Below are 26,506 nucleotides of genomic sequence, written 5' to 3' on the forward strand. Positions count from 1 at the left end.
CCTAACTAGCTAACTAACTAACTAACTAGCTACCCACCTAACTAGCTAGCTAACTAACTAACTACCCACCACTTAGCTAACTAATTAACTAACTAGCTACCCACCTAACTAGCTAACTAACTAACTAAATAGCTACCCACCTAACTAGCTAGCTAACTAACTACCTACCCACATAACTACCTAACTAGCTAACTATCTATATATCTAACTACCCACCCACCCAACTAGCTAACTATCTTTATATCTAACTACCCACCCACCCACTTAACTAGCTAACTATATATATATCTAACTACCCACCCACCTAACTAGCTAGCTATCTATATATCTAACTACCCACCCACCTAACTAGCTAACTATCTATATATCTAACTAACTGACTAACTAACTAACTAGCTACCCACCTAACTAGCTAGCTAACTAACTAACTAACTACCCACCACTTAGCTAACTAATTAACTAACTAGATACCCACCTAACTAGCTAACGAACTAACTAGCTACCCACCTAACTAGCTACATATCTAACTACCTACCCACATAACTAGCTAACTAACTAACTAGCTACCCACCTAACTAGCTAACTATCTATATATCTAACTACCCACCCACCCACCTAACTAGCTAACTATCTTTATATCTAACTACCCACCCACCCACCCACTTAACTAGCTAACTATCTATATATCTAACTACCCACCCACCTAACTAGCTAACTATCTATATATCTAACTACCCACCCACCTAACTAGCTAACTATCTATATATCTAACTACCCACCCACCTAACTAACTAGCTAACTAACTAACTACCTACCTACCTACCTACCCACCCACCCACCCACCTAACTAACTTTCTGTCTATCTATCTAACTACCCACCCACCCAACTGACTAACTAACTAACTATCTATCTAACTAACTGGTCCACCTCCCAGAGGTCTCTCTGCTCACCATCCCTTTAGCAGTCTCTATATGGGGGGGTATTACATCATCCCTTCTTTCCCGGGAATGCTTTTGAAAGTTCAAAGGTCGCTCTATGGGGAGTTTAAAAAGAGATTCAGAGGAGAAATCTGCTTCTCTGTTTGACGGGTATGTCACAACAACACTCTTTCCCTGTGACACAACCCCTCCGCCTCATGTTACTCAACAATCCCCATCTGAATTATGAACAATACAAAACCTGCCCAATCCCACGCATTTTTATTTATTTAAGTTGACAAATTCTTATTTACAATGACAGCCTACCCCGGCCAAACCCAGACGACGCTGGGCCAATTGTGCGCAGCCTGATGGGACTTCCAATCCCAACCGGATGTGATACAGCCTGGATTTGAACCAGGGACAGTATATCTTGCACTGAGATGCAGTGCCTAAGACCGCTGCGCCACTCGGGAGCCTTGTGTATCAAGGCAACCACGCTACACACACACACGTACGCACGCACAGACACATACATAAACACACACACACACACACACACACCTCCTCTCAGACATAAACAATATTATGTTTGTCACTTGACATTTCGATATCCTCCATTTTGTGACAGACTCTGGTCCTGTTAGCTAAAATATGATGTTTTTTGCTTCATTTTATAGGTCGACCTAGATGATGAATAAATCATAACCTTCTCCTTCTGCTTTGATAAACAAACAGCTGTGTGGATAAATAAACGGAAGGGTTCTGCTTCTAGAATAAGTAGAGGGGTTCTGGAACTTGTGGTTTGAGGTTCTGGTAGAACACGCCTAGCTAACAGTACTCTCTGTTCAGACTGAATCTCTGCATTTCCTGGCCATGGTGCGCTCTTATCCTGGGTAGTGTTCAGTAGGGCTTCAAGAGTTTTAAAACGTTTTAAAACTGCAAACTATACACCTTCAGCTCAGGAGTCTGAAAGGAATATCAATACGCTTTAGTGAGAAACACTTGTGTGTGTCAGAGTTAATAAGATCATGGCATAGTTTAGCAGTGACAGAGACAGTTAGCTAGGTGTGTGCTACTTGCGTTGTTTGTTTTCCTGGATTAGCAGGCCTCTGGCTAACTACGGCTAACAGGCTCTGGTTAAACCCACCTTGAGATGTCAACAGTCACCCCTGTCTGCCGTAACAACACCCATAAAACCCCAGGGCCCTTATCCACAAAGAGTCAACAACACCCCTGTCTAACATAACAACACCCATAAAACCCCAGGGCCATTATCCACAAAGACTCAACAACACCCCTGTCTACCATAACGACACTCCTGTCTACCATAACAACACCCATAAAACCCCAGGGCCCTTATCCACAAAGAGTCAACAACACCCCTGTCTACCATAACAACACTCCTGTCTACCGTAACAACACCCATAAAACCCCAGGGCCCTTATCCACAAAGAGTCAACAACACCCCTGTCTAACATAACAACACCCATAAAACCCCAGGGCCCTTATCCACAAAGAGTCAACAACACCCCTGTCTACCATAACAACACTCCTGTCTACCATAACAACACCCATAAAACCCCAGGGCCCTTATCCACAAAGAGTCAACAACACCCCTGTCTATCATAACAACACCCCTGTCTACCATAACAACACCCATAAAACCCCAGGGTCCTTATCCACAAAGAGTCAACAACACCCCTGTCTAACATAACAACACCCATAAAACCCCAGGGCCCTTATCCACAAAGAGTCAACAACACCCCTGTCTACCATAACAACACTCCTGTCTACCCATAACAACACCCCTGTCTACCCATAAAACCCCAGTCTACCATAACATAACAACACCCCTGTCTACCATTATCCACAAACCCCTGTCTACCATAACAACACCCCTGTCAACAACACCCCTGTCTCTAACATAACAACACCCCTGTCACCCATAAACACTGTCCCAGGTCTACCCCTGTCTATCCATAACAAAGAGTCTCAGATTGGGATCTGGTAACCCCCTGTCTACCATAACAACACCCCTGTATCATCATTGTCTCTGACATAACATAACAACACCCCTGTCTACCATAACAACACTCCTGTCTACCATAACATAACAACACCCCTGTCTACCATAACATAACAACACCCCTGTCTACCATAACAACACTCCTGTCTACCATAACATAACAACACCCCTGTCTCTACCATAACATAACAACACCCCTGTCTACCATAACAACACCCCTGTCTACCATAACAACACCCCTGTCTGCCATAACAACACTCCTGTCTACCATAACAACACCCCTGTCTACCATACCCTGTCTACCATAACAACCCCTGTCTACCATAACATAACAACACCTCTGTCTGCTATAACAACACCTCTGTCTACCATAACAACACCCCTGTCTACCATAACATAACAACACCCCTGTCTGCTATAACAACACCCCTGTCTACCATAACAACACCCCTGTCTACCATAACAACACCCCTGTCTACCATAACAACACCCCTGTCTACCATAACAACACCCCTGTCTACCATAACATAAACACCCCTGTAACAACACCCTGCTACCATAACAACATAACAACACCTCTGTCTACCATAACAACACCCCTGTCTACCATAACATAACAACACCCCTGTCTGCTATAACAACACCCCTGTCTACCATAACAACACCCCTGTCTACCATAACAACACCCCTGTCTACCATAACATAACAACACTCCTGTCTACCATAACATAACAACACCTCCTGTCTACCATAACAACACTCCTGTCTACCATAACATAACAACACCCCTGTCTACCATAACAACAACATAACAACACCCCTGTCTACCATAACAACACTCCTGTCTACCATAACATAACAACACCCCTGTCTACCATAACATAACAACACCCCTGTCTACCATAACAACACCCCTGTCTACCATAACAACACCCCTGTCTACCATAACATAACAACACCCCTGTCTACCATAACATAACAACACCCCTGTCTACCATACCATAACAACACCCCTGTCTACCATAACAACACCCCTGTCTACCATAACAACACCCCTGTCTACCATAACAACACCCTGTCTACCATAACAACACCCCTGTCTACCATAACATAACAACACCCCTGTCTGCTATAACAACACCTCTGTCTACCATAACAACACCTCTGTCTACCATAACAACCCCTGTCTACCATAACAACACCCCTGTCTACCATAACAACACCCCTGTCTACCATAACACACCCTGTCTACCATAACAACACCCCTGTCTACCATAACAACACCCCTGTCTACCATAACAACACCCCTGTCTACCATAACAACACCCCTGTCTACATAACAACACCCCTGTCTACCATAACAACACCCCTGTCTACCATAACAACACCCCTGTCTACCATAACATAACAACACCCCTGTCTGCTATAACAACACCTCTGTCTACCATAACAACACCCCTGTCTACCATAACATAACAACACCCCTGTCTACCATAACAACACCCTGTCTACCATAACATAACACCCCTGTCTACCATAACAACACCCCTGTCTACCATAACATAACAACACCCTGTCTACCATAACAACACCCCTGTCTACCATAACAACACCATAACCATAACAACACCCCTGTCTACCATAACAACACCCCTGTCTACCATAACATAACAACACCCTGTCTACCATAACATAACAACACCCCTGTCTACCATAACAACACCCCTGTCTACCATAACATAACAACACTCCTGTCTACCCATAACAACACCCTGTCTACCATAACAACACCCCTGTCTACCATAACAACACCCCTGTCTACCATAACAACACCCCTGTCTACCATAACATAACAACACCCCTGTCTGCTATAACAACACCTCTGTCTACCATAACAACACCCCTGTCTACCATAACAACACCCCTGTCTACCATAACAACACCCCTGTCTACCATAACAACACCCCTGTCTACCATAACATAACCCTGTCTACCATAACATAACACACCCCTGTCTACCATAACAACACCCCTGTCTACCATAACATAACAACACCCCTGTCTGCCATAACAACACCCCTAACCATAACAACACCCCTGTCTACCATAACAACACCCTGTCTACCATAACAACACCCCTGTCTACCATAACAAACATAACAACACCCTGTCTACCATAACATAACAACCCCTGTCTCTACCATAACATAACAACACCCCTGTCTACCATAACAACACCCTGTCTACCATAACAACACCCCTGTCTACCATAACAACACCCCTGTCTCATAACAAACATAACAACACCCCTGTCTACCATAACATAACAACACCCCTGTCTACCATAACATAACAACACCCCTGTCTACCATAACATACCATAACAACACCCCTGTCTACCATAACATAACAACACCCCCTGTCTACCATAACATAACACCCCTGTCTACCATAATAACAACACCCTCTGTCTACAACACCCTGTCTACCATAACAACACCCTGTCTACCATAACATAACACCCCTGTCTACCATAACATAACAACACCCTGTCTACCATAACAACACCCCTGTCTACCATAACAACACCCCTGTCCCCTGTCTACCATAACATAACAACATAACAACACCCTGTCTACCATAACATAACACCCCTGTCTGCCATAACAACACCCCTGTCTACCATAACAACACCCCTGTCTACCATAACAACACCCCTGTCTACCATAACAACACCTCTGTCTACCATAACAACACCCCTGTCTACCATAACATAACAACACCCCTGTCTGCTATAACAACACCCCTGTCTACCATAACAACACCCCTGTCTACCATAACAACACCCTGTCTACCATAACAACACCCCTGTCTACCATAACAACACCCCTGTCTACCATAACAACACCCCTGTCTACCATAACATAACAACACCCCTGTCTGCTATAACAACACCTCTGTCTACCATAACAACACCTCTGTCTACCATAACAACACCCCTGTCTACCATAACATAACAACACCCCTGTCTACCATAACATAACATGTCTACCATAACAACACCCCTGTCTACCATAACAACCCTGTCTACCATAACAACACCCCTGTCTACCATAACATAACAACACCCCTGTCTACCATAACAACACCCCTGTCTACCATAACATAACAACACCCCTGTCTACCATAACAACACCCCTGTCTACCATAACATAACAACACCCCTGTCTACCATAACAACACCCCTGTCTACCATAACATAACAACACCCCTGTCTGCTATAACAACACCTCTGTCTACCATAACAACACCCCTGTCTACCATAACATAACAACACCCCTGTCTACCATAACAACACCCCTGTCTACCATAACATAACAACACCCCTGTCTACCATAACATAACAACACCCCTGTCTACCATAACAACACCCCTGTCTACCATAACAACACCCCTGTCTACCATAACAACACCCCTGTCTACCATAACATAACAACACCCCTGTCTACCATAACATAACAACACATAACAACACCCCTGTCTACCATAACATAACAACACCCCTGTCTACCATAACAACACCCCTGTCTACCATAACAACACCCCTGTCTACCATAACAACACCCCTGTCTACCATAACCATAACAACACCCCTGTCTACCATAACAACACCCTGTCTACCATAACATAACAACACCCCTGTCTACCATAACATAACAACACCCCTGTCTACCATAACAACACCCCTGTCTACCATAACATAACAACACCCCTGTCTACCATAACAACACCCCTGTCTACCATAACAACACCCCTGTCTACCATAACAACACCCCTGTCTACCATAAACCCCTGTCTACCAACAACCCCTGTCTACCATAACATAACAACACCCCTGTCTACCATAACATAACAACCCCTGTCTACCATAACAACACCCCTGTCTACCATAACAATAACAACACCCTGTCTACCATAACATAACACCCCCCATAACAACACCCCTGTCTACCATAACAACACCCCTGTCTACCATAACAACACCCCTGTCTACCATAACAACACCCCTGTCTACCATAACAACACCCCTGTCTACCATAACAACACCCCTGTCTACCATAACAACACCCCTGTCTACCATAACATAACAACACCCCTGTCTACCATAACATAACAACACCCCTGTCTACCATAACATAACAACACCCTGTCTACATACCCCTGTCTACATAACAACACCCCTGTCTACACAACACCCCTGTCTACCATAACAACACCCCTGTCTACCATAACATAACAACACCCCTGTCTACCATAACAACACTCCTGTCTACCATAACATAACAACACCCCTGTCTACCATAACATAACAACACCCCTGTCTACCATAACAACACCCCTGTCTACCATAACAACACCCCTGTCTACCATAACCATAACAACACCCCTGTCTACCATAACATAACAACACCCCTGTCTACCATAACAACACTCCTGTCTACCATAACATAACAACAACCCCTGTCTACCATCTGTCTACCATAACATAACAACACCCCTGTCTACCATAACAACACCCTGTCTACCATAACAACACCCCTGTCTACCATAACACAACACCCTGTCTAATAACAACCCCTGTCTACCATAACAACACCCCTGTCTACCATAACAACACCCCTGTCTACCATAACAACACCCCTGTCTACCATAACATAACATAACACACCCCTGTCTGCATAACATAACAACACCCCTGTCTACCATAACATAACAACACCCCTGTCTACCATAACATAACAACACCCCTGTCTACCATAACAACACCCCTGTCTACCATAACATAACAACACCCCTGTCTACCATAACAACACCCCTGTCTACCATAACATAACATAACAACACCCCTGTCTACCATAACAACACCCCTGTCTGACCATAACATAACAACACCCCTGTCTACCATAACATAACACACCCCTGTCTACCATAACAACACCCCTGTCTACCATAACAACACCCCTGTCTACCATAACATAACAACACCCCTGTCTACCATAACAACACCCCTGTCTACCATAACATAACAACACTCCTGTCTACCATAACAACACCCCTGTCTACCATAACAACACCCCTGTCTACCATAACAACACCCCTGTCTACCATAACAACACCCCTGTCTACCATAACATAACAACACCCTGTCTACCATAACAACACCCTGTCTACCATAACATAACAACACCCCTGTCTACCATAACATAACAACACCCCTGTCTACCATAACAACACCCTGTCTACCATAACAACACCCCTGTCTACCATAACATAACAACACCCCTGTCTACCATAACAACACCCCTGTCTACCATAACAACACCCCTGTCTACCATAACATAACAACACCCCTGTCTACCATAACAACACCCCTGTCTACCATAACAACACCCCTGTCTACCATAACAACACCCCTGTCTACCATAACAACACCCCTGTCTACCATAACACCCCTGTCTGCTATAACAACACCCCTGTCTACCATAACAACACCCCTGTCTACCATACCATAACAACACACCATAACCCTGTCTACCATAACATAACAACACCCCTGTCTACCATAACAACACCCTGTCTACCATAACAACACCCCTGTCTAACAACACCCCTGTCTACCATAACAACACCCCTGTCTACCATAACATAACAACACCCCTGTCTACCCATAACAACACCCTGTCTACCATAACAACTGTCTACCATAACAACACCCCTGTCTACCATAACAACACCCCTGTCTACCATAACATAACAACACCCCTGTCTACCATAACAACACCCCTGTCTACCATAACATAACAACACCCCTGTCTGCTATAACAACACCCCTGTCTACCATAACAACACCCTGTCTACCATAACAACACCCCTGTCTACCATAACATAACACACCCTGTCTACCATAACATAACAACACCCCTGTCTACCATAACAACACCCCTGTCTACCATAACATAACAACACCCCTGTCCTATAACAACACCCTGTCTACCATAACAACACCCCTGTCTACCATAACATAACAATAACCATAACAACCCCTGTCTACCATAACATAACAACACCCTGTCATAACAACACCCCTGTCTACCATAACAACAACCCATAACAACACTCCTGTCTACCATAACATAACAACACCCCTGTCTACCATAACAACACCCCTGTCTACCATAACATAACAACACCCTGTCTACCATAACAACACCCCTGTCTACCATAACATAACAACACCCCTGTCTACCATAACATAACAACACCCCTGTCTACCATAACATAACACACCCCTGTCTACCATAACAACACCCCTGTCTACCATAACAACACCCCTGTCTACCATAACAACACCCCTGTCTACCATAACAACACCCCTGTCTACCATAACATAACACACCCTGTCTACCATAACAACACCCCTGTCTACCATAACATAACAACCCCTGTCTACCATAACAACAACCATAACAACACCCCTGTCTACCATAACATAACAACACCCCTGTCTACCATAACATAACAACACCCCTGTCTACATAACATAACAACACCCCTGTCTACCTAACATAACAACACCCTGTCTACCATAACAACACCCCTGTCTATAACATAACTACCATAACAACACCCCTGTCTACCATAACATAACACCCCTGTCTACCATAACATAACAACACCCCTGTCTACCATAACAACACCCCTGTCTACCATAACAACACCCCTGTCTACCATAACAACAACACCCCTGTCTCTAACCATAACAACACAACACCCTGTCTACCATAACATAACAACACCCTGTCTCATAACATAACAACACCCCTGTCTACCATAACATAACACCCCTGTCTACCATAACAACACCCCTGTCTACCATAACATAACAACACCCCTGTCTACATAACATAACAACACCCCTGTCTACCATAACATAACAACACCCCTGTCTACCATAACAACACCCCTGTCTACCATAACAACACCCCTGTCTACCATAACATAACAACACCCCTGTCTACCATAACAACACCCCTGTCAACACCCCTGTCTACCATAACAACACCCCTGTCTACCATCATAACAACACCCTAATAACAACACCCCTGTCTACCATAACATAACAACACCCCTGTCTACATAACAACACCCCTGTCTACCATATAACAACACCCCTGTCTACCATAACAACACCCCTGTCTACCATAACATAACAACACCCTGTCTGTCTAACATAACAACACCCCTGTCTAACATAACAACACCCCTGTCTACCATAACATAACAAACCTCCTGTCTACCATAACAACACCCTGTCTACCATAACATAACAACATAACAACACCCCTGTCTACCATACCCTGTCTGCTATAACAACACCCTGTCTACCATAACAACACCCCTGTCTACCATAACATAACAACACCCCTGTCTGCTACCATAACAACACCCCTGTCTACCATAACAACTGTCTACCCATAACAACACCCCTGTCTACCATAACAACACCCTGTCTACCATAACAACACCCCTGTCTACCATAACATAACAACCCCTGTCTACCATAACAACACCTCTGTCTACCATAACAACACCCCCTGTCTACCATAACAACACCCCTGTCTACCATAACAACACCCCTGTCTACCATAACATCTACCATAACAACACCCCCTGTCTACCATAACAACATAACAACACCCTGTCTACCATAACAACACCCCTGTCTACCATAACAACACCCCTGTCTACATAACATAACAACACCCCTGTCTACCATAACATAACACCCTGTCTACCATAACAACACCCCTGTCTACCATAACAACACCCCTGTCTACCATAACATAACAACACCCCTGTCTACCACCATAACAACACCCCTGTCTAACATAACAACAACACCCCTGTCCCTAACATAACAACACCCTGTCTACCATAACAACACCCCTGTCTACCATAACAACACCCCTGTCTACCATAACATAACAACACCCCTGTCTACCATAACAACACCCCTGTCTACCATAACAACACCCCTGTCTACCATAACATAACAACACCCTGTCTACCATAACAACACCCCTGTCTACCATAACAACACCCCTGTCTACCATAACAACAACATAACAACACACCATAACAACACCCTGTCTACCATAACCATAACATAACAACACCCCTGTCTACCATAACAACACCCCTGTCTACCATAACAACACCCCTGTCTACCATAACAACACCCCTGTCTACCATAACATAACAACACCCTGTCTACCATAACAACACCCCTGTCTACCATAACATAACAACACCCCTGTCTACCATAACAACACCCTGTCTACCATAACATAACAACACCCCTGTCTACCATAACAACACCCCTGTCTACCATAACAACACCCTGTCTACCATCTGTCTACCATAACAACACCCCTGTCTCATACAACATAACATAACAACACCCCTGTCTACCATAACATAACACCCCTGTCTACCATAACAACACCTCTGTCATAACAACACCCCTGTCTACCATAACATAACAACCCCTGTCTACCATAACATAACAACACCCTGTCTACCATAACAACACCCTGTCTACCATAACAACACCCCTGTCTACCATAACATAACAACCCCTGTCTACCATAACATAATAACACCCCTGTCTACCATAACAACACCCCTGTCTACCATAACATAACCATAACACCCCTGTCTACCATAACAACACCCTGTCTACATAACAACACCCCTGTCACCATAACAACACCCTGTCTACCTACCATAACAACACCCCTGTCTACCATAACAACACCCCTGTCTACCATAACAACAACCCTGTCTACCATAACAACACCCCTGTCTACATAACATAACAACACCATGTCTACCATAACAACACCCCTGTCTACCATAACATAACACCCTGTCTACCATAACAACACCCTGTCTACCATAACAACACCCCTGTCTCTACCATAACAACAACATAACAACACCCTGTCTACCATAACAACACCCCTGTCTAACATAACAACACCCCTGTCTACCATAACAACACCCCTGTCTACCATAACATAACAACACCCCTGTCTACCATAACAACACCCCTGTCTACCATAACAACACCCCTGTCTCTATACATAACATAACATAACAACACCCCTGTCTACCATAACAACACACCCCTGTCTACCATAACAACACCCCTAACAACACCCCTGTCTACCATAACAACACCCCTGTCTACCATAACAACACCCCTGTCTACTATAACATAACAACACCCCTGTCTACCATAACAACACACCCCTGTCTACCATAACAACACCCCTGTCTGCCATAACATAACAACACCCCTGTCTACATAACATAACAACTACCCCTGTCTACCATAACATAACATAACACCCCTGTCTACCATAACAACACCCCTGTCTACCATAACAACACCCTGTCTACCATAACATAACACCCCTGTCTACCATAACAACACCCTGTCTACCATAACATAACAACACCCCTGTCTACCATAACAACACCCCTGTCTACCATAACAACTGTCTACCATAACAACACCCCTGTCTACCATAACAACACCCCTGTCTACCATAACATAACAACACCCCCCTGTCTACCATACCATAACATAACAACACCCTGTCTACCATAACAACACCCCTGTCTCATAACCATAACATAACAACACCCCTGTCTACCATAACATACCATAACAACACCATAACCTGTCTACCATAACAACACCCCTGTCTACCATAACATAACAACACCCCTGTCTACCATAACAACACCCCTGTCTACATAACATAACATAACAACACCCCTGTCTACCATAACAACACCCCTGTCTACCATAACATAACATAACACCCCTGTCTACATAACCATCCCTGTCTACCATAACAACACCCTGTCTACCATAACAACACCCTGTCTAACATAACATAACAACACCCCTGTCTACCATAACAACACCCCTGTCTACCATGTCTACTATAACAACCTGTCTGTCCATAACATAACAACACCCCTGTCTACCATAACCCTGTCTACCATAACAACACCCCTGTCTACCATAACATAACAACACCCCTGTCTACCATAACAACACCCCTGTCTACCATAACATAACAACACCCTGTCTACCATAACATAACAACACCCTGTCTACCATAACAACACCCCTGTCTACCATAACAACACCCCTGTCTACCATAACATAACAACACCCCTGTCTACCATAACAACACCCCTGTCTACCATAACAACACCCCTGTCTACCATAACATAACAACACCCCTGTCTACCATAACATAACAACACCCCTGTCTACCATAACAACACTCCTGTCTACCATAACAACACCCTGTCTACCATAACAACAACACCCCTGTCTACCATAACAACACCCCTGTCTACCATAACATAACAACACCCCTGTCTACCATAACAACACCCCTGTCTACCATAACAACACCCCTGTCTACCATAACAACACCCCTGTCTACCATAACAACAACACCCCTGTCTACCATAACAACACCCCTGTCTACCATAACAACACCCCTGTCTACCATAACATAACAACACCCCTGTCTACCATAACCATAACATAACACCCCTGTCTACCATAACATAACACCCTGTCTACCATAACATAACAACACCCTGTCTACCATAACAACACCCCTGTCTCATAACAACACCCCTGTCTACCATAACAACACCCCTGTCTACTATAACAACCATAACAACACCCCTGTCTCATACCATAACATAACAACACCCTGTCTACCATAACATAACAACACCCCTGTCTACCATAACATAACACCCCTGTCTACCATAACAACACCCCTGTCTACCATAACATAACAACACCCCTGTCTACCATAACAACACCCCTGTCTACCATAACATAACAACACCCTGTCTACCATAACAACAACCCCTGTCTACCATAACAACACCCCTGTCTACCATAACAACACCCCTGTCTACCATAACAACACCCCTGTCTAACAACACCATAACATAACAACACCCCTGTCTCTACCATAATAACACCCCTGTCTACCATAACAACACACCATAACAACACCCCTGTCTACCATAACATAACAACACCCCTGTCTACCATAACAACACCTCTGTCTACCATAACAACACCCCTGTCTACCATAACAACACCTCTGTCTACCATAACAACACCCCTGTCTACCATAACAACACCCTGTCTACCATAACAACACCCCTGTCTACCATAACAACACCCCTGTCTACCATAACAACACCCCTGTCTACCATAACAACACCCCTGTCTACCATAACATAACAACACCCCTGTCTACCATAACAACACCCCTGTCTACCATAACAACACCCCTGTCTACCATAACAACACCCCTGTCTACCATAACAACACCCTGTCTACCATAACAACACCCCTGTCTACCATAACAACACCCCTGTCTACCATAACAACACCACTGTCTACCATAACAACACCCCTGTCTACCATAACACCCCTGTCTACCATAACAACACCCCTGTCTACCATAACAACACCCCTGTCTACCATAACATAACAACACCCCTGTCTACCATAACAACAACATAACACCTCCTGTCTACCATAACAACACCCCTGTCTACCATAACAACACCCCTGTCTACCATAACAACACCCTGTCTACCATAACAACACCCCTGTCTACCATAACATAACAACACCCCTGTCTACCATAACAACACCCCTGTCTACCATAACAACACCCCTGTCTACCATAACAACACCCCTGTCTACCATAATAACAACACCCCTGTCTACCATAACATAACAACACCCCTGTCTACCATAACAACACCCCTGTCTACCATAACAACACCCCTGTCTACCATAACATAACAACACCCCTGTCTACCATAACATAACAACACTCCTGTCTACCATAACAACACCCCTGTCTACCATAACAACACCCTGTCTACCATAACAACACCCCTGTCTACCATAACATAACCATAACAACACCCCTGTCTACCATAACAACACCCCTGTCTACCATAACATAACAACCCCTGTCTACCATAACAACACCCCTGTCTACCATAACACACCCTGTCTACCATAACACAACACCCCTGTCTACCATAACAACACCCCTGTCTACCATAACATACCATAACAACATAACATAACACACCCTGTCTACCATAACAAACACCTGTCTACCATAACAACACCCCTGTCTACCATAACAACACCCCTGTCTACCATAACATAACAACCCCTGTCTACCATAACTGTCTACCATAACACACCCCTGTCTACCATAACAACACCCCTGTCTACCATAACAACACCCCTGTCTACCATAACAACACCCCTGTCTACCATAACATAACAACACCCCTGTCTGCTATAACAACACCTCTGTCTACCATAACAACACTCCTGAGTACCATAACAACACCCCTGTCTACCATAACAACACCCCTGTCTACCATAACAACACTCCTGTCTACCATAACAACACCCCTGTCTACCATAACATAACAACACCCCTGTCTACCATAACAACACCCCTGTCTACCATAACAACACTCCTGTCTACCATAACAACCCCCCTGTCTACCATAACATAACAACACCCCTGTCTGCCATAACAACACCCCTGTCTACCATAACAACACCCCTGTCTACCATAACAACACCCCTGTCTACCATAACATAACAACACCCCTAAAAGCCTGCCTCTATCAAGTAAACCCTTCTTCAGAGTTCCACCTGTTGGGAGTTCATGACCTCATGTAATAACTGAAGCGGGTCAACCCGTCTATTGGTGGCTAAATCCCAAATCGTCAGCTTCCACCTCGACCCTCCATTTGAGCCTCTGTCTTTTGTGTGGAGTGACTTTTGTCTCATTAATATCAAAACTTCTGAAGTTGAGAACTCAATTATTGATATTGCAGACAAAAATAATGATCTTGAAAACACAACATAAACCCAAAAGTATTGATAGCATATATATATATATACAGTGCCTTGCGAAATTTTGCACGCCCAATTTTTCAGTTTTTGATTTGTTAAAAAAGTTTGAAATATCCAATAAATGTCGTTCCACTTCATGATTGTGTCCCACTTGTTGTTGATTCTTCACAACAAAATACAGTTTTATATCTTTATGTTTGAAGCCTGAAATGTGGCAAAAGGTCGCAAAGTTCAAGAGGGCCGAATAATTTCGCAAGGCACTGTATATATATATATATTTCAAGGAAATAATTTTGAAATAAGCGAACATTTGAATTGTAATGAATGCAAAAAAACACATTCTGTGAATCATTTTCTAGAATAATTCAATAATAATAATAATAATAATAATAATTCAATAATAATAATAATTATAAATAATTCAATCGCGATCAAATGCCACCTCATTTAACGGCATGGTTTTATTTTGTGGGGGGGGGGGTGGGGGGGGGCAGTTACAAGTTCTGCATCATCTATGCCAACCTCTGAACCTCACCTGCATGGATTTAATTTATATACTATCTCTCTACTTCCTGATGTGCTTTTACATAGTACGGGGGAAAGCTCCCCTCATCCACCACATGGAACCCACTTGGGTGATGCACAGCAAACATTTTGTGCCCAAAACACTCACCACACATCGGCTAGCACGGTGGAGAGGTGAGGCATGATCTCTGCCACAATTAGTGGTGAGTGGGATGATGAGGTGGCCATTGATCTCTGCCACAATTAGTGGTGAGTGGGATGATGAGGTGGCCATGATCTCTGCCACAATTAGTGGTGAGTGGGATGATGAGGTGGCCATGATCTCTGCCACAATTAGTGGTGAGTGGGATGATGAGGTGGCCATTGATCTCTGCCACAATTAGTGGTGAGTGGGATGATGAGGTGGCCATTGATCTCTGCCACAATTAGTGGTGAGTGGGATGATGAGGTGGCCATGATCTCTGCCACAATTAGTGGTGAGTGGGATGATGAGGTGGCCATTGATCTCTGCCACAATTAGTGGTGAGTGGGATGATGAGGTGGCCATTGATCTCTGCCACAATTAGTGGTGAGTGGGATGATGAGGTGGCCATGATCTCTGCCACAATTAGTGGTGAGTGGGATGATGAGGTGGCCATTGATCTCTGCCACAATTAGTGGTGAGTGGGATGATGAGGTGGCCATGATCTCTGCCACAATTAGTGGTGAGTGGGATGATGAGGTGGCCATTGATGCCACAATTAGTGGTGAGTGGGATGATGAGGTGGCCATTGATCTCTGCCACAATTAGTGGTGAGTGGGATGATGAGGTGGCCGTGGCCACAATTAGTGGTGAGTGGGATGATGAGGTGGCCATTGATCTCTGCCACAATTAGTGGTGAGTGGGATGATGAGGTGGCCATGATCTCTGCCACAATTAGTGGTGAGTGGGATGATGAGGTGGCCATGATCGCTGCCACAATTAGTGGTGAGTGGAATGATGAGGTGGCCATGATGGTCATTTAGCCTGAGGGGGAAAACTGAAGTTAACACCCCTTAGTCGTATATGACTTTAGAAGAATGAGGACATCCATTTAACATCCCAGAGATGGCAACCTACACAGGGGTATCATCACCTCCCTGCCCTGGAACACTGGGATTTGAATTTTAAGAATAGAGGGGAGAACAACCCCAACTGACACTCCGTCACCACTTCCAGCACCATCTGGTTTCCCATCCAGGACTGGCTCTGCTTAGCTTCAGAGGCAAACCATCAGTGGGATGCAGGGTGCTGCTGGAATCAATGTGTCAGAACTTGAAACGTCAGCTAAAGAAACGTCCAGGGTAACATAACCAGAGATAGGGACAGAGACAGTAAAAGAGGGAGTTTGCACTTGATCGCTATCGTGTTGTCACGCCCTGACCTTAGAGAGACGTTTTATTTCTCTATTTGGTTAGGTCAGGGTGTGATTTGGGGTGGGCATTCTATGTTTTCTATTTCTTTGTTTTTGGCGGAGTGTGGTTCCCAATCAGAGGCAGCTGTCTATCGTTGTCTCTGATTGGGAATCGTACTTAGGCAGCCTTTTTTCCCACCTGTGTTGGTGGGTAATTATTTATTTTCTGTGTTTGTGTGTGTCACGGAAGGTTTCTGTTTACCTGTTTTTTTGTGAAGGTTTCACTTTATAAAAGATGTGGAATTACATGCACATCAGTGGCTCATCTATGACAGGGAGTTTGAAGACAGTGAGCGTGATACGTGTTGTCTTTGAAAATGTTTCACTGGAAGAAAAAAAAAGGTTTTGCATTCATTTACAAAAAAATTGTTCTCAAGTTTCAAAAATAGATTATCCTGCAATAATATATTTTGAGTTAATTAACAGTATATTTTGCTTTCAATATCATTATTTTATTTTGCAATACTAAGAATTTTGTTTTTAGTTTCAGAGATTTTGCTTGATGTCACAAAAGCACCTCCCTACTGTGTACAGGTGTCCCAAAGTTGAGAGTGAAAATGATGGCTAATCAGACCCTCGCTGCTTCAGAGCGAAGTGATATCCCATCAAAAGAATGGCGAACCGTGCCTAATTGTGATCCACCTGGGGGGGGGGGCGTGTTCAGCAGGATGCAACGTTTTGAAACGTTCAGAGAACGTTGAATCTTAAATCACATCGGTTATATTCATTCTTTCTGCAACATTTTAACAACTGAAGGAGGAAACCTTTACTTACTAGTCAGATTCTGACAAATGTAACACAGGAATTGCTTCGTTCAAGTCAGGAGTGTTTCCCGAAGTTGATGGGACCCCTCTAACACTGTACTGAACACAACTGAGCCTGAACTCGCAGTCAGACAGACAGAAAGGCAGATATACAGACAGAGGGACAGACAGACAGACAGACAGACAGACAGACAGACAGACAGACAGACAGACAGACAGACAGACAGACAGACAGACAGACAGACAGACAGACAGACAGACACATTCATTCATTCATTCCTGGTCTGACTGAACTATATTGAGTTAAATCAACGTAAAGACAAACTGTGCATTGCCACTTTAGAATGAAGTCAGAGTAGAGAAAGGGTTGATGTCTATGGTACTATGACTTATTAAAAACAGTATCTCTCTCTTTTTTTAAAAGCCTCCCCTCTTTAGGGTTTGGTCATTCCCCAGGTAGCTAATTTATAGTGTTTATTTTATGTGCCTTCAGTTGACCCTTCCCATCTCATCCTATAAAAGAGGGCACCCTGCCGCTTTACGGACAGTTAAATTACACTTTGATGTTTTCTCTCTGTTTCTGACTGGGATGAAACGTCGACCCCGGTAAATGTCTGACCGTCGCTAAATCAAGAAGTCTGCTGCTTATCACAGATAAACCTTCACAAATAGACCTTCACAGATAAACCTTCACAGATAAACCTTCACAGATAAACCTTCACAGATAAACCTTCACAAATAGACCTTCACAGATAAACCTTCACAGATAAACCTTCACAAATAGACCTTCACAGATAAACCTTCACAAATAGACCTTCACAGAGAAACCTTCACAGAGAAACCTTCACAGATAAACCTCACAGATAAACCTTCACAAAAAAGGGGAACGATACTCTATGTGAACGGTAGTTTATGTGAATGATATTCTACGTGTGTATGCAGATTACTTTTTGAATGAGAATTATTGAGACCTAAGCCCTCCCCCCACAATACTCACACACACACTCTCGCTCGCACACACACACACACACAATCTCGCTCGCACACACGTTTCTGTCTATGCACAACATTTGGAGCCAATGCAATGGAATCTTGGCTACTCCTCCAGAGAAAAGTGTCATGGCTGTGTTCGCCAAGACAGCAGGGAGCAAACACAGACAAAGACAGAGAGACAGAGAGACATGGACAGAGACACAGACACAGACAGAGACAGAGACACAGAGACACAGACAGCGACAGCGACACAGACACAGACAGAGACAGAGACAGAGACCCAGAGAGAGAGAGAGAGAGAGAGAGAGAGAGAGAGAGAGAGAGAGAGAGAGACAGAGACAGAGAAACACAGACAGAGACAGAGACACGGAGAGAGAGACACAGACACAAACAGAGACAGAGAGACAGAGAAACAGAGACACAGAGAGAGAGACACAGACACAGACAGAGACACAGACACAGACAGAGAGAGAGACACAGACAGAGACAGAGACAGAGAGAGAGACAGAGACAGAGAAACAGAGACATAGAGAGAGAGAGAGAGAGAGAGAGACAGAGAAACAGAGACATAGAGAGAGAGAGAGAGAGAGAGAGAGAGAGAGAGAGAGAGAGAGAGAGACAGAGACAGAGACAGAGACAGAGAGAGACAGAGACACAGACACAGAGAGACAGAGACAGAGACAGAGACACAGAGAGAGAGACAGACAGAGACAGAGAGACAAAGACAGAGAGACAGAGAGAGAGACAGAGACAGAGAGACAAAGACACAGAGAGAGACACAGAGAGACAGAGACAGAGACAGAGACAGAGAGAGACAGAGAGAGACCGGGATATTTCACTTTTGTATATTATCTACTTCACTTGCTTTGGCATATGTTTCCCATGCCAATAAAGCCCATTGAATTGAATGAAATTGAGAGAGAGAGAGCTCAGCAGGCAGGAATACTGGGAATAGAATAGATGTTTGTGGTGAGTCAGGAATACCGGGGCTACTGCTTGTGGGTGAGTCAGGAATACCAGGGATACTGTTTGTGGGTGAGTCAGGAATACCGGGGATACTGTTTGTGGGTGAGTCAGGAATACCGGGGATACTGTTTGTAGGTGAGTCAGGAATACCGGGGATACTGTTTGTGGGTGAGTCAGGAATACCGGGGATATTGTTTGTAGGTGAGTCAGGAATACCGGGGATACTGTTTGTGGGTGAGTCAGGAATTACCGGGGATACTGTTTGTAGGTGAGTCAGGAATACCGGGGATACTGTTTGTGGGTGAGTCAGGAATACCGGGGATACTGTTTGTAGGTGAGTCAGGAATACCGGGGATACTGTTTGTGGGTGAGTCAGGAATACCAGGGATACTGTTTGTGGGTGAGTCAGGAATACCGGGGATACTGTTTGTGGGTGAGTCAGGAATACCGGGGATACTGTTTGTAGGTGAGTCAGGAATACCGGGGATACTGTTTGTGGGTGAGTCAGGAATACCGGGGATATTGTTTGTAGGTGAGTCAGGAATACCGGGGATACTGTTTGTGGGTGAGTCAGGAATTACCGGGGATACTGTTTGTAGGTGAGTCAGGAATACCGGGGATACTGTTTGTGGGTGAGTCAGGAATACCGGGGATACTGTTTGTAGGTGAGTCAGGAATACCGGGGATACTGTTTGTGGGTGAGTCAGGAATACCAGGGATACTGTTTGTGGGTGAGTCAGGAATACAGGGGATACTGTTTGTGGGTGAGTCAGGAATTCCAGGGATATTGTTTGTAGGTGAGTCAGGAATACCGGGGATACTGTTTGTGGGTGAGTCAGGAATACCGGGGATATTGTTTGTAGGTGAGTCAGGAATACCGGGGATATTGTTTGTAGGTGAGTCAGGAATACCGGGGATACTGTTTGTGGGTGAGTCAGGAATTACCGGGGATACTGTTTGTGGGTGAGTCAGGAATACCGGGGATACTGTTTGTAGGTGAGTCAGGAATACCGGGGATACTGTCTGTGGGTGAGTCAGGAATACCGGGGATACTGTTTGTGGGTGAGTCAGGAATACCGGGGATACTGTTTGTGGGTGAGTCAGGAATACCGGGGATAATGTTTGTGGGTGAGTCAGGAATACCGGGGATACTGTTTGTGGGTGAGTCAGGAATACCGGGGATACTGTTTGTAGGTGAGTTAGGAATACCGGGGATACTGTTTGTGGGTGAGTCAGGAATACCGGGGATATTGTTTGTAGGTGAGTCAGGAATACCGGGGATACTGTTTGTGGTTGAGTCAGGAATACCGGGGATATTGTTTGTAGGTGAGTCAGGAATACCGGGGATACTGTTTGTGGGTGAGTCAGGAATACCGGAGATACTGTTTGTAGGTGAGTCAGGAATACCGGGGATACTGTTTGTGGGTGAGTCAGGAATACCGGGGATACTGTTTGTGGGTGAGTCAGGAATACCGGGGATATTGTTTGTAGGTGAGTCAGGAATACCGGGGATACTGTTTGTAGGTGAGTCAGGAATACCAGGGATACTGTTTGTGGGTGAGTCAGGAATACCGGGGATATTGTTTGTAGGTGAGTCAGGAATACCGGGGATACTGTTTGTGGGTGAGTCAGGAATACCAGGGATACTGTTTGTGGGTGAGTCAGGAATACCGGGGATATTGTTTGTAGGTGAGTCAGGAATACCGGGGATACTGTTTGTAGGTGAGTCAGGAATACCGGGGATACTGTTTGTGGGTGAGTCAGGAATACCGGGGATAATGTTTGTAGGTGAGTCAGGAATACCGGGGATACTGTTTGTGGGTGAGTCAGGAATACCGGGGATACTGTTTGTAGGTGAGTACCATGACATACACTTGACAGCAAGTGAGCTACTTTCTCTCATGTGAAAGAGGTAATTCGATTTTCACATGTGAAAGTGGTAATTAGATTTTTCACATATGAAAGTGGTAATTACACATGTGAAAAATCGAATTTCCATTTTTATTTGTAATTTTTTGTAAGGGAAGTAATTAAATGGTATGCGGTTTTAAGGGATGAGGAACGCTGTTCACATAAAATAGTGCAATAAATCATGACAATTACATGATTACATTATCACTAAGTACAGACTTTCCTGCAGAGCATTTTAAACATTTTGTTACGTTACAGCCTTATTCTAAAATGGATTCAATTGTTTTTATCCCTTATCAATCTACACACAATAATGACAAAGTCAAATCCGTTTTTTAGAAGATTTTGCAAATGTTTATAAAAAAAAATTAAAATTTAAAAAATTACATTTACATATGTATTCAGACCCTTTACTCAGTACTTTGTTGAAACACCTTTGGCAGCGATTACAGCCTCGAGTCTTCTTGCGTGTGACACTACAAGCTTGGCACACCTGTATTTGGGGAGTTTCTCCCATTCTTCTCTGTAGATCCTCTCAAGCTCTGTCAGGTTGAATGGGGAGCGTCGCTGCACAGCTATTTTCAGATCTCTCAAGAGATGTTTGATCGGGTTCTAGTCCGGGGTCTGGTTGGGCCACTCAAGGACATTCAGAGACTTGTCCCAAAGCCACTCCGGCGTTGTCTTGGCTGTGTGCTTAGGGTCGTTGTCCTGTTGGAAGGTGAACCATCGCCCCAGTCTGAGGTCCTGATCGCTCTGGAGCAGGTTTTCATCAAGGATCTATTCGGTGTCCTGTGTGAATTTAAGTATGCTCTCTCTAATTCTCTCTTTCTCTCTTTCTTTCTCTCTCTCGGAGGACCTGAGCCCTAGGACCATGCCTCAGGACTACCTGACATGATGACTCCTTGCTGTCCCCAGTCCACCTGGCCGTGCTGCTGCTCCAGTTTAAACTGTTCTGCCTTATTATTATTGGACCATGCTGGTCACTTATGAACATTTGAACATCTTGGCCATGTTCTGTTACAATCTCCATCCGGCACAGCCAGAAGAGGACTGGCCACCCCACATAGCCTGGTTCCTCTCTATGTTTCTTCCTAGGTTTTGGCCTTTCTAGGGAGTTTTTCCTAGCCACCGTGCTCCTACACCTGCATTGCTTGCTGTTTGGGGTTTTAGGCTGGGTTTCTGTACAGCACTTTGAGATATCAGCTGATGTACGAAGGGCTATATAAATACATTTGATTTGATTTGATTTGATCTCTCTGTGCTTTGCTCCATTCATCTTTCCCTCGATTCTGACTAGTCTCCCAGTCCCTGCCACTTAAAAAACATCCCCACAGAGAATCTTGTTTCTCATGGTCTGCGTCCTTTAGGTGGCTTTTGGCAAACTCCAAGTGGTCTGTCATGTGTCATTTACTGAGGAGTGGATTCTGTCTGGCCACTCTAACGTAAAGGCCTGATTGGCAAAGTGCTGCAGAGATGGTTGTCTTTCTGGAAGGTTATCCTATCTCCACAGAAGAACTCTGGAGCTCTGTCAGAGTGACCATCGGGTTCTTGGTCACCTCCCTGACCAAGGCCCTTCTCCCCCGATTGCTCAGTTTGGCTGGGCAGCCAGCCAGCTCTAGGAAGAGTCTTGGTGGTTCCAAACTTCTTCCAATAAGAATGGATAAGAATAGGATGGAGGCCACTGCGTTCTTGGGGACCTTCCCAGATCTGTACCTCGACAAAATCCCGTATCGGAGCTCTACGAACAATTCCTTTGACCTCATTGCTTGTTTTTTTTTTTTGCTCTGACATGCGCTGTCAACTGTGGGATCCTTATATAGACAAGTGTGTGACTTTCCAAATCATGTCCAATCAATTGAATTTACCACAGGTGGACTCCAATCAAGTTGTGGAAACATTTCTTAGGATGATCAATGGAAACAGGATGCACCTGACCTCAATTTTGAGTCTCATAGCAAAGGGTCTGAATACTTCTAGTACCAGTCATAAGTTTGGACACACCAGGGTTTTTCTTTATTTCTACTATTTTCTACATTTTAGAATAAAATAAAACATTAAAACTATGAAATAACATATGGTTGGGCGATATGACGATATATATCGCGTGACGATAGAAAAGCGTCTACCGTTTCATATTATGCTCTATCGTTTATTTAGTTGTGTCGCAAATCACACTCTTTACGGGAAAATGTTTTGTCGTTTTGGAATGTCGCTTTTGCGTGCCGTGTGAAATAAAAAATGCAACACAAAACAAAACATGGAGGAGAGTGAACGTTACACGGAGACACGGAGCTCGTACCTAAAAGAGGGACTACTTCGGTCGCATGGACGTGGTTTGTGTATGAAAAGTCTGACATGGACCAAACTCCGTCCTCTACAAAATATGCCGCCGGCCGGTCCCGACAACGGTCTCAAACACCACTAACCTCTTGTACCACCTACGCAAGAATCATGTGAAACAGGCCGGTCCAGACAACAGGCTCAAACACCACTAACCTCTTGTACCACCTACGAAGGAATCATGTGAAACAGTACAGAGAGAGTCTACGGATGAGACCCCAAAAAGTACAGTCGAGTGCTCAAAACAAACCCCCGACTCTGACGTTGCAAGAGGCTTTTGCCCGAGGCACAGCATATGGCAAAGAACCACGAAGATGGAAGGAGATAACAGCTGCTGTTACAACTTACATCTGCAAAGACATGGCCTCAATTTACACCGTCGAGAATCAAGGGTTTCGTGAGTTGGTGCTAAAGGTACCAAATGCAAACTGATATGTGACACGTATTAAAAAACAGGCAAGCCCCTAAAAATATATATTATATATTTATATCTAGATTTATTTTGTTTGCAATTATAGTTGAAGTGTTTTCTATTTATCTTTTTAGATTTTCATAAATTCATGTTTTTTTTACAGTTGAAGTCGGAAGTTTACATACACTTAGGTTGGAGTCATTAAAACTAGTTTACATACACTGAGGTTGGAGTCATTAAAACTAGTTTACATACACTTAGGTTGGAGTCATTAAAACTAGTTTACATACACTTAGGTTGGAGTCATTAAAACTAGTTTACATACACTGAGGTTGGAGTCATTAAAACTAGTTTACATACACTGAGGTTGGAGTCATTAAAACTAGTTTACATACACTGAGGTTGGAGTCATTAAAACTAGTTTACATACACTTTAGGTTGGAGTCATTAAAAGTTTACATACACTTAGGTTTTAAAACTAGTTTACATACACTGAGGTTGGAGTCATTAAAACTAGTTTACATACACTTAGGTTGGAGTCATTAAAACTAGTTTACATACACTTAGTTGGAGTCATTAAAACTAGTTTACATACACTTAGGTTGGAGTCATTAAAACTAGTTTACATACACTTAGGTTGGAGTCATTAAAACTAGTTTACATACACTTAGGTTGGAGTCATTAAAACAGTTTAAAACTGAGGTTAGTTTACATACACTTAGGTTGGAGTCATTAAAACTAGTTTAACACTAGGTTGGAGTTAAAACTAGTTTACATACACTTAGGTTGGAGTCATTAAAACTAGTTTACATACACTTAGGTTGGAGTCATTAAAACTAGTTTACATACACTTAGGTTGGAGTCATTAAAACTAGTTTACATACACTTAGGTTGGAGTCATTAGTTTACATAAAGTCATTAAAAGTTTACATACACTTAGGTTGGAGTCATTAAAACTAGTTTACATACACTGAGGTTGGAGTCATTAAAACTAGTTTACATACACTGAGGTTGGAGTCATTCAAACTAGTTTACATACACTGAGGTTGGAGTCATTAAAACTAGTTTACATACACTTAGGTTGGAGTCATTAAAACTAGTTTACATACACTTAGGTTGGAGTCATTAAAACTAGTT

General features: G+C 43.8%; 1 protein-coding gene across 1 annotated transcript in view; it reads right to left on the reverse strand.

Annotated features, from left to right (window-relative positions):
* The window catches only part of LOC115125622 (homeobox protein aristaless-like 4), a 69,822-nt gene that overhangs the window by 28,926 nt on the left and 14,390 nt on the right, over nucleotides 1-26,506 (reverse strand). The window lies entirely within an intron of this gene.

Source organism: Oncorhynchus nerka, linkage group LG9a (genome assembly GCF_034236695.1).
Source record: "Oncorhynchus nerka isolate Pitt River linkage group LG9a, Oner_Uvic_2.0, whole genome shotgun sequence".
NCBI classification, from domain to species: Eukaryota; Metazoa; Chordata; class Actinopteri; order Salmoniformes; family Salmonidae; genus Oncorhynchus; species Oncorhynchus nerka.